This window comes from Molothrus aeneus, chromosome 16 (genome assembly GCF_037042795.1).
Source record: "Molothrus aeneus isolate 106 chromosome 16, BPBGC_Maene_1.0, whole genome shotgun sequence".
Classification (NCBI taxonomy): Eukaryota; Metazoa; Chordata; class Aves; order Passeriformes; family Icteridae; genus Molothrus; species Molothrus aeneus.
In genome coordinates, this window is record NC_089661.1 from 8,114,929 (window position 1) to 8,131,100 (window position 16,172).

The window sequence follows — 16,172 nt, forward strand, 5'->3', positions numbered from 1 at the left end:
ACACAGCTAGGCCTTGTACAATGTAGGCAGCACTGAGACACCTCCTTACACTGTAGGAGATACTAAACAGTCTAGGCCAGTTAAAGTATTGAAATCAGAAGAATTGAATCAATATAAGATGGAAAAGGCTGGAGAATTAAATCTGGTTTCTCTGCAAGAAGCAGTTACTGCTTTCCAATCAGACACAGGAGGCAGCTGAACTAGGCATTAATTAGGTGACCATTTCTAGTGATGCTGAGGTGTAATCCCATAAAGATTTCTTTAAATCAGCATAAATAACCTGGGCTGGTGTCAGTGCTTCCATGCACAAAAGCAGAGGATTTCAGGAGAGAGGAATTTTGAGTAAATGTGTGACTGCTGCACCCCTTGGGTTTCTTGTGTGTGATTTCTGGCAGTGTGTTGGAACCAGCAACTGAGCCAGGCCTTGTGGGATCAGGATGTCTTCCCACCAGCTCTGTAATCGCAGTAAATGGAACCAACTTTTTTATTTTACTGCTTCTGACAGTACATTCATACTGCTCTGAATTCCCATAAGAGAAAACACAGACTTGGCAGACTACATGCCAAATATATAAAGTTCTCTGCACAAAAGCCTTGTGGAGCCATGTTGATTATTAAGTTGCTTTCCTCCGTTGTCAGTCTCTGATTTCTATAGAAGTAAAAATGGTTGCAGCATTTCTTTAACTTCATATTTCAGGAAATGTCTTGAAAACAGCAAAAAAAAAAAAAGTTGGGAGAGTTAGTGATCTCAGTTACCACCGATACCACTGGGATGAGCTGAAACTGGGCAGAGAATTTGAAGGTAGGTACAGAGAACACAGCAGCAGCAGAGTTTTACATTAATCCTTTCACCTCAGAGGCAAGGCAAAACACTTTTCTCATGATGGAAGCTGCTGTTATTCTTAGTAAAGAGGAAGGATTTTTCTGTCATGGCTTTCCGTTTGGTACATTTAAGAGAATTTCTTTCATAAACCAAGCCCTGAAATGTCTGATGGGAATGAGCAGAGAGCACCAGAGTACCATTGTGCAGTTAAGGGATCATTAGCTTTACAAATACTTAACCTATCAGACACAGATACATTCTAGGGTAGCATAAATGATCTCATTGTTATAAATGTACATTGATTCTGTACATTCACATTCTGCACAGCACTTCTAGAAACTGAAGCCAAGTTGCCCAAAAGAAACTGAAGGGAAGAGGCCAGCTGGCAGCCTTGCTGCTGGCAGCTTTGCTGCTGGCAACAATGGCCTGTGCTCAAGTGGGTTTGAGGAATTGCCCAGCTTTGGGAAGCAGGAGGCAAATCCTGACACGTCCCTTCTGACAGTGAGTGCTCTCAGCATTTGTCTGTCCCCCTGAGACATCTTGGAAATTACCTTGGAGTGGTGCACTGATACCACCTGTAGATTTTAAATACACACATGTGAATAATTAATTCTAATCTCTCTGTCTCACCAGCAGTGCATATAACAGCAGGATAGTAAAACCTGCTTTAGAGCTGGTGAAAAATCACCTGCAATGTCATGGCATTTGTATAATCCTGTCTTGTGTTTCTGAACCTGAATTTAAATAAATAACTACCATGCAAGCACTGATTGCATAAACGCTGTTGTAGAGGCTCTCCTGCAGCTGTCAGCCATGGCCAATCCATGTTTGGGCCAAGGGGAAGATGTACCATCCTTGTAGCAGCTCCAGCAGCCTTGGCAGCTGCTGCTGGCAATTCTCATTGCCTAATCTTGCATCTAGAAACAAGCCAAGTGCAGTAATTGGCTGACACATTTTTTGCAACTGTTATTTTTTAAGATTTTAGTTAGCAACAAAGAAGACGAAATTTTCTGTTCTTTGCTTCTTGGGTTGCTGTGCAATTATGCCACTGATGTGCTCATTATAATTTGTCTCCACTAATCCTTAGGGACTCCAGAGAGCTGCTTCCTTTAGACTGTTGAGTTCAGACTGTACCAACTATGTCAACCAGCAGAACTTCTCTTTAGAGATAAAACTGCATTAGAATTGGAGTAGATTTATTTTGAATCCCACAAATGCATGTCTTGCTGTGGGACATCCTGTGGAGCTGGTTAAAAAGGTTTTCACTTAAACAGTCATCACTTTTCTTGTTGTTTAGTTGTGGGCTGCTATGAGCTGAGGGTGTGGAAGAGATGATTTCATCAGCCCCAGAGCCAGGTCCTTTCTCAGCCAGCACACACCCCACCCCTTCCAGTACAGAGAGCTCCTACAGCTATGAAATGCTCAAGAGTCTTCCCTAATAAATATCACTTGGCCTCAAATCTGTGGGATTCAAGCTGTCAAAGTGATGTGTAGTGGTTTTTTTCCACAAGGTGCCCCAAAAGGTTTTGTGTGTATGCCTGAGAAAAGCCACCGCCTTTGAGAGCAGGCACAAACCTGAAGTGAGTGAGGGCTCCGAGGCTCCCAGCTGGAGCCATTGCCAGTGAGGTGGAGCAAGAGCCTGTCAGCCCACCTGGCAGGACCAGGAAAACTTTGACTTTCTTTTCTTCTTCTTACCATTGATGCTTACAAAAGATGGAAGAAAAGGGAATCAATTGACTCCATCCAAGCATTTTTCTGGTTATAACTCAATTCTTTACTGAGCAGTGGAAATTCTTTGATTTACTGACTGAAGATTTGCCCTGATAGAGAAGGCCTTGTTTGGATGGGGAATTTTTGACTTCTATTTGTTGGTATGTGTGTGGTGGTTTTCTGTAGGTTATTTTATTTTCCAAACATAACTACTGAATTGTTATTCAAATTCCTGAATTATTGCAGCAGCAATCAAGGGATGTTGAAGACTTCTATGGAAACGAGCTACTTTTTAGAGAATTACACTGAGAATTCCCCTGAAAGGGCTCATGGTGAGATTGTTTTCCTGCAGCTCCAGGGGATGGTAACAGAACTGGTGATTCTTGGAGCTGGGCTGAGTTTGGGGCTGGTTCCCTCCCAACAAGGCTCCATCAGTGCCGGGCGCAGCCGCAGCCGCACTGTGCCTGCACAGCCCTGCTGGGCACTGAGGCAGCTCTGTGCTCCTGCACAGGTCCTGCTGGGCATTAAAGCAGCTCTGTGCTCCTGCTGGGCACTGAGGCAGCTCTGTGCTCCTGCACAGGCCCTTTTTGTGCAGGGCTGCCCATGGGCAGGGACGTGGGCAGGGTAACGATTGCGCGGGGCTGCAGCTGCGCACAGGGCGCTCTTTCAGCAGCTGCCTGACGGTCACGTTGTGCTGGCAGAAAAAACACAGCCCTGAACAGAATCTCCAAGGTACAGCTGGGAAAGAACTCCTCTTCTGTACTAAAAATAAATTTAAAAATTAGCAGCAAACTGAGTTTTTCATTTGAGTCAAAAAAGTGTACTGTACCGAAGGAAGCCTTTCTGGTCTTTGGCTTGCCACTAACACCAAAAGATGTTTCTTTTTACTCTGAGCATTGATCTGCTCTGTGTTTGTACTTCAGCCACTTAATGGCATCCCAGATCTTGAAATCTCAAAATCCGGATTGCCCTCTTGCCTCCTTTGCTATCACATTGTGGTGGTTACAGTTTTGCTCTGTCTTGGGTCACAGTTTCAGGTCTTTGTCTGCTCAAAATATGAACTACAAAGTATTTTGAAACAAATGAGAAAGAAAGGGTGAGGTAAAATTGGCAGACTGGTTAACTTGGAGGTTACAGCAATGAGTTCATATTTTATAGCCTGCATGGCCTCAGTATGAAAGTTAAATCTTTAACTAGAGTTATAAACCTGTCATTATTTGGCATATTATCCATTGGATGTATCACTTCATAGTGTCTTTTCTGGCCTTCTGGTAAGGGTGAAAAGCAAATACAGAAAATCCCAGAGCTTTAGAATAAAAAAAAAGTGATCTTCATTTTCCTGGTGGTCTTTATTTCACATAAGTATGGCTGGAAGAAAATATTTTTAATTATAATTTTATTGAAATCTTCCTGCTAATCATAGTGGGATTTAAAAAATATATTAAGTCTGTTTCTCATTTATCTTATCTGCTTGAAAAAGCCATTAAATTAGGTGCAGGGAAATCTTGTAAGAGTCTTTATAGCTTGTGTCTAAGCTGTAGGTTTGCCGAGGATCTAGAAAAGGGAGAGCCTGTGGAAATGTGCTGGTGCTGAGCCCCTGGGCTGTGTCAGTTCCTCCTGGCACCACAGGAAGGTGCCTTTTTGGCTATTGCTCTGCTAAGAGTAACAATAGCATGTAATTTCATTTAGTCAAAGATATTAACCAGGAGAAATAGCACGAGCAATCTTTTCTCCTCCAGGTTTTCCCACATCCCTCCTACGTAAGGGATAATTTGCAGTGATGTGCTACATATATCTCTCCATGGATTTGTAGATAATTTCATAGCCTTGACCATCATCCTTTGTGTATATATTTATGTAAATAAGGTAGAGAGTTTTTGGTGGTTACATATCTCATAGGCTATCTGTTAAAATTCTGTATGTATTAGGACCTACTTGGGTCCTTGATTTGCTTAATTCTTTTTCTATATTAGGAAACTTCTTCACATGGAAGAAGTCCCTCTAGGGAGTTAAAAAGCATTCTTGCAACAGTTGATTTGTTAAAAACCCAGGAGATGCAAAACAAAATATTGTCATTTGTTGGCTCTAAATGAGCCCTTATGCTCCTTCAAATGGCAACAGAAATTCAGAGCCACGTGTAAATAGAATTTTATGGCTTGTCTCAGTTACCTCCCAATGTGTGTCATTCTTCTTGCATAGCAGATTGCACATCTGAAATGATTCACATTTCTGTCATTTCCAGAAGGAAATCTGAACAAAGACAACTGGACAAGGGTTATGGTGGGAGATAGGGATTGAGAAGTTAATATGTTCCTGTCCATATGCTTTATGCAATAGCTCCTAGGAGGTTATCAGGTGGAGATAATCAGGTTAATGAGGCATATAGGTAATTCCTGGAAAATACCTATTTTTGATACTATTTTCTATTTAACCCATCCTAACCATGTAGGGAAAATACAGTGAGTTCCCTGTGCTTTACCTCTGGGCAATGTGGCACCCCTGTTTCTGTTGGTGATTGGGAAAGGTGCAGCTCCCAGCATGTGCCAGCATTTCCCTGGGAGGGGTGTGGGTGAGGCAGGGGCTGCTGTGCTCTCTGGTTGTGGGGTGGATCAGTGGCAAAGGCAGTGGGGACACCTGGTGTGCAGGTGCCTGGGCTGAGCAGGACTGACTGAAGGGAGGAGCCCTGGGCAGAGGCTGTGGGCAGCAGCTCCAGGGTTTGGCTCAGGTGTGCAGAGCACGGGCTGTGTTGGTGGCTGCTGCTTGCAGTGACTGTAGGTGTGCCATGAGAGCTGCAGAGCCCCTCTCCACAGCTGCTGAGCCTGCAGTGGGTGGGTTGTGCCCTGTTTGATGTCCCCATAACTGTTGTGTGTGTGCTGTGGCAGTGCAGCTGTCTGATCTGCTCTGCTCTTTGGGGCCAGGCAGGGCTGGCAGCGAGGTACAGAGCTGCAGCACAGTGTGACAGTTACCCTTTATTGGATGGCAGCTGGAGAGACTTCAGACTCACCTGAATTTGTCTTCTTGGGTCCCTAAAACAAGCACCATCTCCCTGTTTTCTTTTCTCCTACATTTCTACCTTCTGTCACTTCTTTATGTTCATGTGTGGTCAGTTTTCTGTTTCTTCACATTGATGCCTTTTCCTTGATCCTAAAATTAAGAATTAGACATGGTAAAGGGCTTTTCTTTCTGTATTTAATAAGGACCTTTATGGTGCAACACTTTGCCAAGGCGAAATACATCGAAATGTACGCACATGGTAGATTACATATACAATTTTATAGACCTCACAAATCAGCATATCTAACAAAGATATCTCAATGAGACGCTTGGATGAATAGCATGATGTTTTTCTAAAGCTTTTTTCCAAAGCAATATTCTTCTTTAGACTGGCCTAATCTGAGTTTACAGGATGTATTCTAGAAGGGACCTTGGTTTCTTAAGATAGTGTTGGGTTTTCCAGCCTCCAGCTACAAGGTCTTTAAGATGTTTGGTCTTTTGGTTTAACAGAATACCAAGACTGTCTTAAGTTATCAGACTTAAGGAATTATAAGTATGCATGCTAAGGGCACTAAGAATACCTAAAAGGTATATAAAAGAAAAGGCAAAAATTGTCTTGGCATCAGTGTGGTACTGATCAGTGGTACAGACCACAGCAATTCAGTGATGGTGATGCACTGCTGAAAAGCTGCATGGTCCCAGTTTGTCATTGAGTAACCAGGGTGGCTCACTGGACAAGTCATTCTTTGCTGCAGATGAACAATCAGGATAGCAGGGCCTGCTTGCTGCTCAGTAGTTTCTAAATTAATGGTGTCATCTGAGTGCAGCAGTTGCATCTCTTATTATAGCAACATACAGTTGCTTTACTGGTGGCTAAAATCAGCTGTGGACCATATGTGTAGTTTCTAAGCTCTTTTGGATTTGCTAAAGTATTGCTTAATGATCATGTACTCAAATGTCTGACATCAGAATATCTATTATTTGACCTATAAAATCAGTGAAACACAAACTGGCAGCTGCCAGAACCCTGTCAGAAAGACTTCATGACTTATCTAAATTTAATATTGGCACACGTTCTCATATATAGACTTTGTGAGTTGGTTCTGAAACCTCCCTTATGTAAAATGAACTGTCAGCCCAAATGAGATTTTGTTTAGATTTTTTAGAAAGGGAATGTTTGTTAAAGGAGTCCTGTTTTGATTCTTATGTAGGATACTTGCCCACAGCTTTCTGAAGCAGTTCAGGAAGATATTTTGTGTTAATTTTTTCAGTAGAAGTTACTTATTGCTTGTGCTGCTACTGAAATGTCCAATATTTCAGTGGAGCTGTGTGTCATGGAGTGTTTGGGGTGGAAGATGCTGTATAAGCATTAGACACATTGCATTTTAGTGAAAGCTGGCCACAGACTGCAGCAAGAACACAGAGATAAATCATCCTTGTTTTCTCCTCCTGAATTTGCTGAATCTGCAAATTGAATTTGCTGCCTCCTATTTTGTTTTAGATGAGCTGTAGTTTTCCCATGGAAAATGCCTCTGTTTCACTTACAGGTCTGGACAACTCTCTCACCTGACTATTATCATTGATTTTTGGATTCTCACAGTACTGTGGGTCAGCCCTGCTTAGTTCTGTTTGTACTTCTTCATGATCGTTCTACTTACACAGTGCTGTGCTCCCACATTTGTACTTCTCAGAGGGACCTGTGTCTGTGTCCAGAGCAGTTCCCTGTGACTGAGGAAATGCCTTCTGCTGGAGCTGAGCTGCTGGAAAACCACTGGGAACTGGTTGCCTCCCAGAGCTGCTGCTGGGCTGTGCAGGCTGCACAGAACCAGTCCCATAACCAGCTCCCATCCAGCTCTAATTTATTTGTTTTATTAGCTGTTTTATGCACATACTAGTTTTAGAGGGATGAGTGTCAGCTACGTGATAATTACAGCTATTCTCACTTCGAAATTAAAAAAATGAGACCAAAAAGCCTTAGGCTTCCTCTGGAGCCCAGGCTTTGTCAGCAGCCATGAGTCACCCTGGATTGAGTGAGTGTCAGAGATGAAGCAAATGTGCTGATTTTTCCTTTATTCCCTTAACCTTTTCTGAGCAAACAGCAGGAGTTGCCTCTCTGTGCCTTAGCACCTAAAAATTCACTGGGGCAGGAAAAACTTCCAATCACAAACCTTGCAATTCTTAGCACTGGGAAGGTGCCACATCAGCAGCTTTATCTGTTGCCATTGCAAAACATGGATTTTTTTTTTACATTTAAACCACTTGTCTGAATATCCAGCTTCCTTTAACTGGATCAGCAAAGAGGATGCCTGTCAAAAAAGGCTTTTTCCTCCACCCACTCCTTTGCTTACTTTGTTGCAAAACAGATCTTTATAAGAGATGTTGCAGATTTATGAGGTTGCAGAGAAGACAAACGGGCTTTTTCCAGGCTTTTGTTTAAAAAGCTATTTGATAATATCAAGTGTGTTGATATTTGAAAAAAAAAAAGAGGAAGTGTGTAATATGTAAATGATACATAAAATGTAAATATATAATAAGTATGCATAATAATGACATCTGCTGTTTTTACTTTAGCCTTCAGCATATGTAGCATATTTCAGTTTCACAGTTTTATAAATATTTCCATTTTGTGTGCATCTTCATAAGGACTTTAATGGCACTTGAAAAGTAGGAGGAAGATCTCCAGTGTCAATACAAGCCTGTTTGAGGAGTGATAATTCAAGAGAGACTTGGGACTGTTGATGTTAGAGATGGTAAATTAAAGGAAGGCAGAGAGTTGTGGAAACACTCAGTGCTCTTCCATACCTTGTCTCCTGAATGAAGGTCATTACCAGTAGGACAGGCAGAGACTTGCAGGGAGTCAAAAATTTGATTGAAATGTCTGGAAAAGGAACAAGGAATCCATTTTTATTTGTTTTCTGTGATAACATCAGCCAGATTTTAGAGGGACAGAAACTTTTTGTATTGGAGTAGCTTTATCCTGACTGTGAATTGCTTGGTTAACTATTCATTTTACACACATGAAAATATAAAGAATACATGCAGCCTGCATGCATTTTTGAATGCCTCTTTCTTGTCTTTCCAAGACCACCATCATAGATGTAGGGGGAGTTTGGGTAACAGAACCGTGTGAAAGATGTTCAGCATAAACACTGGGACAGTGTTACCAGGCAGGGAGCATAACCTCAAACCATTTTATTTGTAATAGGAAAAAATACAAGTTCCTTTGAGCATGATGAACTGCCCTGCCCTGTGCTGTGGGGGTAATTAATGCATTATAGACCTGGTCAAATCCTTGTAGCTGTGGTTTGCTGGCTCAGCAGTGCCACAATGGACAAGACTCTGGTTTAGGACACTGGGGCCTTCCCAGTGACTTCCATTTGATTTGCCTCCACTAACAGTGTCATGGCCATGACTGCTGTGCTTGCAGAACAACTTAAATGTGCCCTTGTGCCAGCTGGGGCAGTCTGTGCCTGTGGACCAGCACCTCCAGATTGATCTGCTGTGGCTGCAGCTGGGGGAGAGGCTCTGTTGTTCCTGTGGGGGTCTCTGGGGCACGCTGCAGCCTGGGGCTCTTGGATTTGGAAAACCCTAGAGCCCTCAGCCCCTCCTTGTTTCAGCTTTGCATGGTGCAGTCTTGAGGCTTGTTCCAGCTCTTTGACAACAATAGAAATGCAATGTCCTGGGGAGTTAACTGCTAAAAATGTCAAACCCATGCTTTTGGTCATACTCAGATCTTTTCCAGTTTGACTAATAAGCCTTTAGCTCTAAACTACTAAACTAATTGTGAAAATGTCATTTTATCTGGAACTTGAGAAATAATGGTAAGAGAAGAAAGCAAACTGTTGATCCCCAATTTGTTGTGTCACTCTGAGAAAGAAGAGGTAAGATGTTGACCGCAGGGCTTATTAGGGAGAGGCTTCGGAGGTTTTTTTTTGATGACTTTCATTGCTGACAATGAACTGGAAAATACTGGTGGCTTTCTTGATCCCATTCAGGGCTCCTGAGCCAGCCAGATTAAGGTGTTGATACACCTGTGCCAGTTCAGCAGTGCAAGGGGCAGCCTTGAATGGAGGGTAGGGATGGATGAGGTGGAGAAACAGTGCAGCCCTTGGTCCTTGGCTGAAGCTGTATTAGAGCTTTGAGGTTGAAGTTTTGGGACATTTCATGTGTTTTCACCAGCAAGGCACTAGAGGAAGAAGCCTGATTCATCTTGGCAGCACTTCACAAAACCTACTGTCCTAACTTCAGGCAGAACCTGACCCATGGCTCTTTTTATGTTCCCTTATCTATTTAGAAATGAGTTTTTTGTTCCTTGTCTGGCAGGTTTGCAGCTCTGCAAAGATTGGAACCCAGGCAAGGGTAACAATCAGACAAAAGGTGAACTATTGAACACCAAAGCAGAAGCTGAGAGATAAGATTAAAAGACAAACATAAAACACACTGTATGCCATGGATGGCATCTGACAGGATGGGTGCCCAGCAGCAAGGTTCAAGATGGGGTCAGAGATTATAGTATGAAGGAGATTGAGGCTAAATAAGTGTTAAATACACTTAATCCAGAGTTCATGTCTTCAAACTGTTCATAATTTTTAGAGACTAATCCAGATATATATCAAACTCATTCTTTCCCATTGTTTATACCGTGTATGTTCTGAGTAATACGTAAAACTTTTGCTACCTATACATTTACACTTACATTTTAGAAAGCTGCTTTGTTTTCCTTACTTCTTGCCCAATTTTTGTAAATTGCTCAGGGTCTTGGAGAGGTCTGAGCCCTTTGTTTAACATTCCTGAAAGCTGTCTACCTTCACATCCACATGTGCTGATGTCACAGTCTGACTTGCTTGACATAAGTTATTCTTGAAGATTATATTTCTTCTCTTGTAATTCCCTTTTCTGAGCCATGCCTTACTCTTGCCTTTGTACATTTTGTCATTAAGTCTGCTTGATCATTTTTGTACTATCAAGAACTAAAATCTCTAACTGCTGGCACTTCCCCTGATCTTTAGTCAGTTTTTCTTAAATAAATAGTATCTGCCATACACTTGAGGTTGTACCACATCTGCATGAGAGGTAGGCTGAATAATCAGCCTGCTGTGGTCTTACCAGCCCAGAACTGAGCTCTGAACAAAGCAACATTACATCTTGTTTTCAGGATTCCTGGGAAAATATACCCCTTGGAAAAAAATCTCTTAAGCTCTTAGGAAAAGTGTGGCATGGATTTTTCTAAATCTGGAAAATTGTTTCAGCCTTGTTATTTCAGTGTTCCTTTTGCTTCATATTCTTTGTAATGAAAACTGACAGTTATTTTACATACTGGGAAATCTTGCATGATTGGTCTCAGTTCAGTATCTGCAGGAGGAAATTAAGATTACACTGCCTGCACATTAATGATGAACTTCCCGTGGCTTTTTAATGACATTTTACTTTAAATACAAAGATTCTATTGTTGGCAAACAAGATCACTACAGTTAATCCTAATGATCAGGGTCATATTTGTGTTAATGTGATCTGTAATTAAAAGCAACTGCTTTGTAATATCAATTCAGTAAGTAATTAAATGCTGCTTTTTAAAGACTTTTTCTTTGCACTTAATGAATGTCAGGCTGACAGTCAAGAGGGCTGGTGTCAAACAATTTCTTACAGATACTTGTCAATTATGTTTTTCATGTCAGATAGTTGCCTTTATTTTGCACTCTTGGCTCTGCCCTTTTCCTATGCCCTGGGCTGTGTATCTGCAGTTTTACTCCTCAGTGCAATGGGTAGACCATTTCCTTGCTTAGACGGTGTTTTTATCAGAGTTCATGCATGCTTTTTTCTGGTGTTGAATATCCTTTATTTCACTGTTCTCCCCCACTCTGCCCCTCCAAATGCCTGGAAGAGCAGTGAAAGTAAATTTACTTTTCTGCCCCATGCAATATCATCCTGGTTTTTGTTCCTTGCTCGGCAGCCTGTTTCTTTGAACATACTTGGAGACAGTTTTCAAGGTAGATGTGTTTAGAGCTTCAGAAATTTCATTGCCAGCCATCTCACAACATAAATGGAATTATATTGTAAAAAAGTACTGGTTCTTTATAGGAGATTCATTAGAATATGGGCACTGCATAGAATAATTAGCACTGCAAGCAGATGTAGCTCATCATCTAGATTTGCTCTGAGTCAGACACTGGTGGTGGGGTATTTTGTGAGCAGAACTGTGCTGGAATGTGCTGGATCCCTGTGGGGCTGATGTGGCTCACCAGGAGTGGAAGACTTCCTCCTGTCCATTGACTTTGGGTGGGCACTGCCAGAATTTCACCTTATTTGTAAAACCAGCACTGAAGTAATACCCTTATGTGTGAGAACAGTCTTGTTGGCTGTAGAGAACAGAGGAATTTGTATTTATAGATGTGTAACATTGCAATTGGCTTTCCCTCTCTCTGTGGGTGACTGATGGCAGATAAGATGAACAGGGGTTTTTCAGCCACTACTGTCTTGCTGCAATATTCTGTGTCAGTGGGGACTTTTGGCCAACTAGCCCATATTTATTCACTAACTGCAAAGGAAAAAGATAATTCAAGTGACTCTTAACTTATTTCAATCCTGTCTATAAAATTAACACGAGCCACTTGTCTGCTGGAAGCAGCCCAGCTCATGGCTCCAGTTGAAGAGTTAAGGATGATAACGATCTTGTTGCTCTTTCCAAGACATTCATTATGGTGGAGATTTCAACGCAATGAGAAAATGTTGCCTAATACATTCCTAAGTCTGCTCTTTTTTAAGTTCCTTGAGCAATCCGAGAAGCCAAAAATAGCCCATTTCAACAGTCATTCAAAGGGGCTGCTTTCAGAAGAATATAGAATTTATTTGGGCATAAACTGAGAATCTGAGCCATAGACAGAGACTCTCGTTGTTTCTTCTCGATGACGGCTTTTGCTGCTCTAAAGGACACGCAGGAATTAAACTAAGTGAAGACGACATCTCCTTCTCGGCTTTCACCGCCTGCGAAACGCATCCTTTCACATGCGGATTTACGGCAGGCTTCGGCTCGCATCAGCTTTCTTCAGATCGGCTCGGCTAACATCATTTCATGCTAATAGAGAGGAAGAAAGGGCAGCACTGAGGTGCTGGCAGCGAGCACTGCTCTGGCCCGGGGAGCGCTCGGAGCCCGGAGCGCGTCCCGGCATCGCCGCCCGTCTGCGGAGCGCTGGGCGCTGCCTGCGGTACCCGCTGGGAAAGCTCAGCTCCGGCCCTTTGTTTCCTTTGTGGCACAGGGGCTTTTCCCTCCTTCCTGTTTGCCCTTCAGCTCATTGCTGGCCTGCATTGGTATTCCGGCCAGCTCGGCCTTCAGCAAACATTTCTGTGCCATCGCGGCGGGGGAGCGGCCGAGTTTTGGCATCTTTCCCGTGCTGCTTCTCCCGAAACAGCCCGGCCTTCAGAAAGGGAATTATGTGCAACCTGTCACCGCAAGGGGCTTCTCCGGGAAAGCCTTGAGGCGCACGTGGGTGTTCCTGGCTGCTTCCAGGGGAGGCGATCTGCTGCCGGCAGATGTGCACAAGGACCTGGAGTGTGGACATTTGCTGAATTTGCACCTTTCACAGCAGCATCACTGAGAGACAGCAGCTCATCAGACAAAATAGGATACTGAAAGTCCTTTCTCTTGGATATGTGGATATATATTCTTGGAGATATATGACCAAAGGGCCAAAGCTTGCAGAATGGCTGTACTTGATCTGTCCCCATCGCTAAAGAGACACAGTGTGTGTCTGTCTCTCCCTGGCATTGCTTCGTGTGGATAGATCCCTCCTTACAAACCATACATTAGAAGCTGTTAGCTTCAAATCTGTAATACCAACAGTTCCCTTAGACTGATTTCTGGCAGTGCCCTCATCTCTGCAGTTGATGCATCCTACGCGAGATTTTAGGTAGAGATTTTCTTCCTTTTAAACCCTTGCAAATATCACTCTGCTGAAGCGTTATTATTATGTTGGTGAACATGTAGCATTATAATTGTCAGGTGTCACTTTGATATTTGGAATGGTTGGCATAGTAAAATTACTAATGAGAAATACATGTTTTGAAAGATATACATAGGATGATGTGTGAGCTATCATTGTGCTGTCTCTGCAAATGAAACTGTGTTCCAGCAATCAGAAAATTCTCAAAACAGTTTCTTTCTAAAGAATTACAGTGCACTACAGTAGTAGTATGTGCACCAAGGTTGCTGTAGGTTATTAAACATGCTTGTAAAAGAGAACTCTCTAGTGTATAAAAAACTAAATCCTGTCCTACACACCAGGTTTGAGATATAAAAACAGAGATAGAATTTTCTCATTTGTTCCATGAGAGAAAGCACCACTGGATGTGTGGCATCACTGACAACTTGTCCCTGGAACTGAAATGTGTCTTTGCCTTTCACCCTATCACAGTGCTTGGTGGGAGTTCATGAGTGCTGCAAAATCAAGAAAAAAATCCAAAGAGCAGCTGTAGAGAAAGGCAGAAGTAGTAATCTCATCCTGCAATCATCCTTCCAGTGCCCATTTAATTCCAATTAAGTGGAAATAATGCCACTGTTGAGTATCACCACTGTTCTATTCCCTCACAGCATGTTTTGGACCAGTGCTGTTGTTATAGAAGACAACTTACCAAAATCTCTGAATAAATCTGATGAAATCCACACAATATCTATTCGTAGATGCAAATTTAAAGTTTCCCTGCTCACTTTACATTATTTTTTTGGTTTAGAATAGTAAAGTATGAGGAAGACACAAGCAAGAATTTCTAGATAGGACTCATTTTTCATCATTGTTTCTCTGCCTTCCATTTTTTTATGCTCTAGCATAATGATGCTCATTAAAACAGTGGAGTATATTGTGATTTGATTTTTCTGTGTGGCACAGTCTATGAGCTAAGTTAACATTATGCTGTGCTGCCCATCTGGTTCTGTCAGCAGAGGATGTGGATATGCTGGGATATGATCACTGTGTGTGGAGGGAGTCCTTGTTTCTGACAGAATTGTAAGTGTGGAGTTATGGAAATATGACCATTGTTAAATGCAGTGTAATTACAAATAACTGTTTTGACAGCACTGTGCATACAGCATGAGGGGAAAGCTGCTCTGTGGCTAAAGAAAGTTAGTTTACAATCTGGTGTTTGTCAAGTGTGCTCAGTGTGTTTAGTACAGTACAGAAAAAGGGTTTGGTCTCCACAGTGAGTTGCTATTCAAGAAAGGGAAGAGGGCAGTTTCCTAGAAAACTTTCTGATGTCTTTTCCTAATGCATATATTCTTCATGATCTTTGCTGGAGCTAATAAAATTTTGAACTTAAGTTTTTGAATTTAAGGTGCATCTTTTTTGGTGTCAGAAATTTTTATTTTGTTCTATCTTTTAACCCCAGAACTCTGTCATCTTTCATCATGTTGTTAAAACTACTCATTCGTATTGCTCTGAAGGAATTTGCAAAAACTGAGAATGCAGTGCCACACAGCCCACCCCTGCTGAGGCCAGTCCCAGGCTGAACTGCTGACAGGGTAGCTAAGGAGGTGGGTGGCACAGCCCATAATAATCCTCTGGCTTTTGCAATTTTATTTTATGGATGTAACTACTGGTCTTAGGGAAGAACTTTCTGTGAAGGTACAAACCAGTATCTGGCACATCCACAAATCCAGCAGCAGGTAACTGCTGCTCACCTGCAGTCCCCCTGCAATAATCACCTGTGTGGAAGTGTTAATATTTCAATCTCACCCAAAACAAGAGGAAACATGGAAGCCTTTCATTTCTATGTGCTTGGCTCAAAGACTCCTTGTGGTGCTGGTGAAAAAAGATTTGAATTAATCTATTTCTTTTAGTGTTGCTCATTTTAATAGGCTTTGCTCTTCATGCTTGTTGTATTGTAATTCTGATTTAGCAGCATTTATCAGTAGAAGATCACTGCAGGGCCTTTAATGATTATAGTTGTTCGAGCTGATACTCTGAGACTATTAAATAAGGTCCAATTACTTCCCATTTATTTGTGTTGTTTTTTTCCCTCCAAGTAACAAAATGTAATCCTGAAGTTCATTATTATTCTTTGTATTGTATTCATCTAAATAGATTTTCTACCTAATTAAGGCTGAATACGTTTGTGCTAAACTGACTGTATTTTACAAGGATGTTTTCATTTGTGTGAGAGGGCGTCTTTGGTTTCTACCATCCATATTCTGATTATGTTTAATTTCTATAGCTGCCAGAGATTTATTGTGAGTCTCAGCAATTCACCCTGGGCTGCTCAAGATTGTTTAGATTGGAGTTGGAATAGGCATCCTCATGAATTTAGTTGGAATCTAGTTAATAACAAGTCACCAGGAAGCAATTTCATGTGTTTACTACTGCTCTGAAAGATATAAAATCTATATTGGATGAAAGAAATAGAGATGAAAGCTGAGGAATTCAGTTCAGATTAACCATGTTATTTTTTTTTATGGGTTAGGTCATTGAGAGGAGAAGGCAAAAAAAAATAGAAATGAAAGTTTGGCTGGTAATGGGTATTCAGTGTGGTTATCATGTCCATAGTTTAAACATGGAAATTATTGAGCTTTACCCCTGTTCTTACATTGTGTTCTTTATTTACATACTATCACTTTGGGGCGCCTTTGTCAAACAATGAAGCAGTACAATTTGGTGAGAAA

At 41.8% G+C, this 16,172-nt stretch overlaps 1 protein-coding gene across 1 annotated transcript in view; it reads left to right on the plus strand.

The window, feature by feature from the left end:
* Positions 1–16,172, plus strand: part of XYLT1 (xylosyltransferase 1) — a 169,597-nt gene that overhangs the window by 62,458 nt on the left and 90,967 nt on the right. The gene's annotated exons all lie outside the window — the stretch shown is intronic.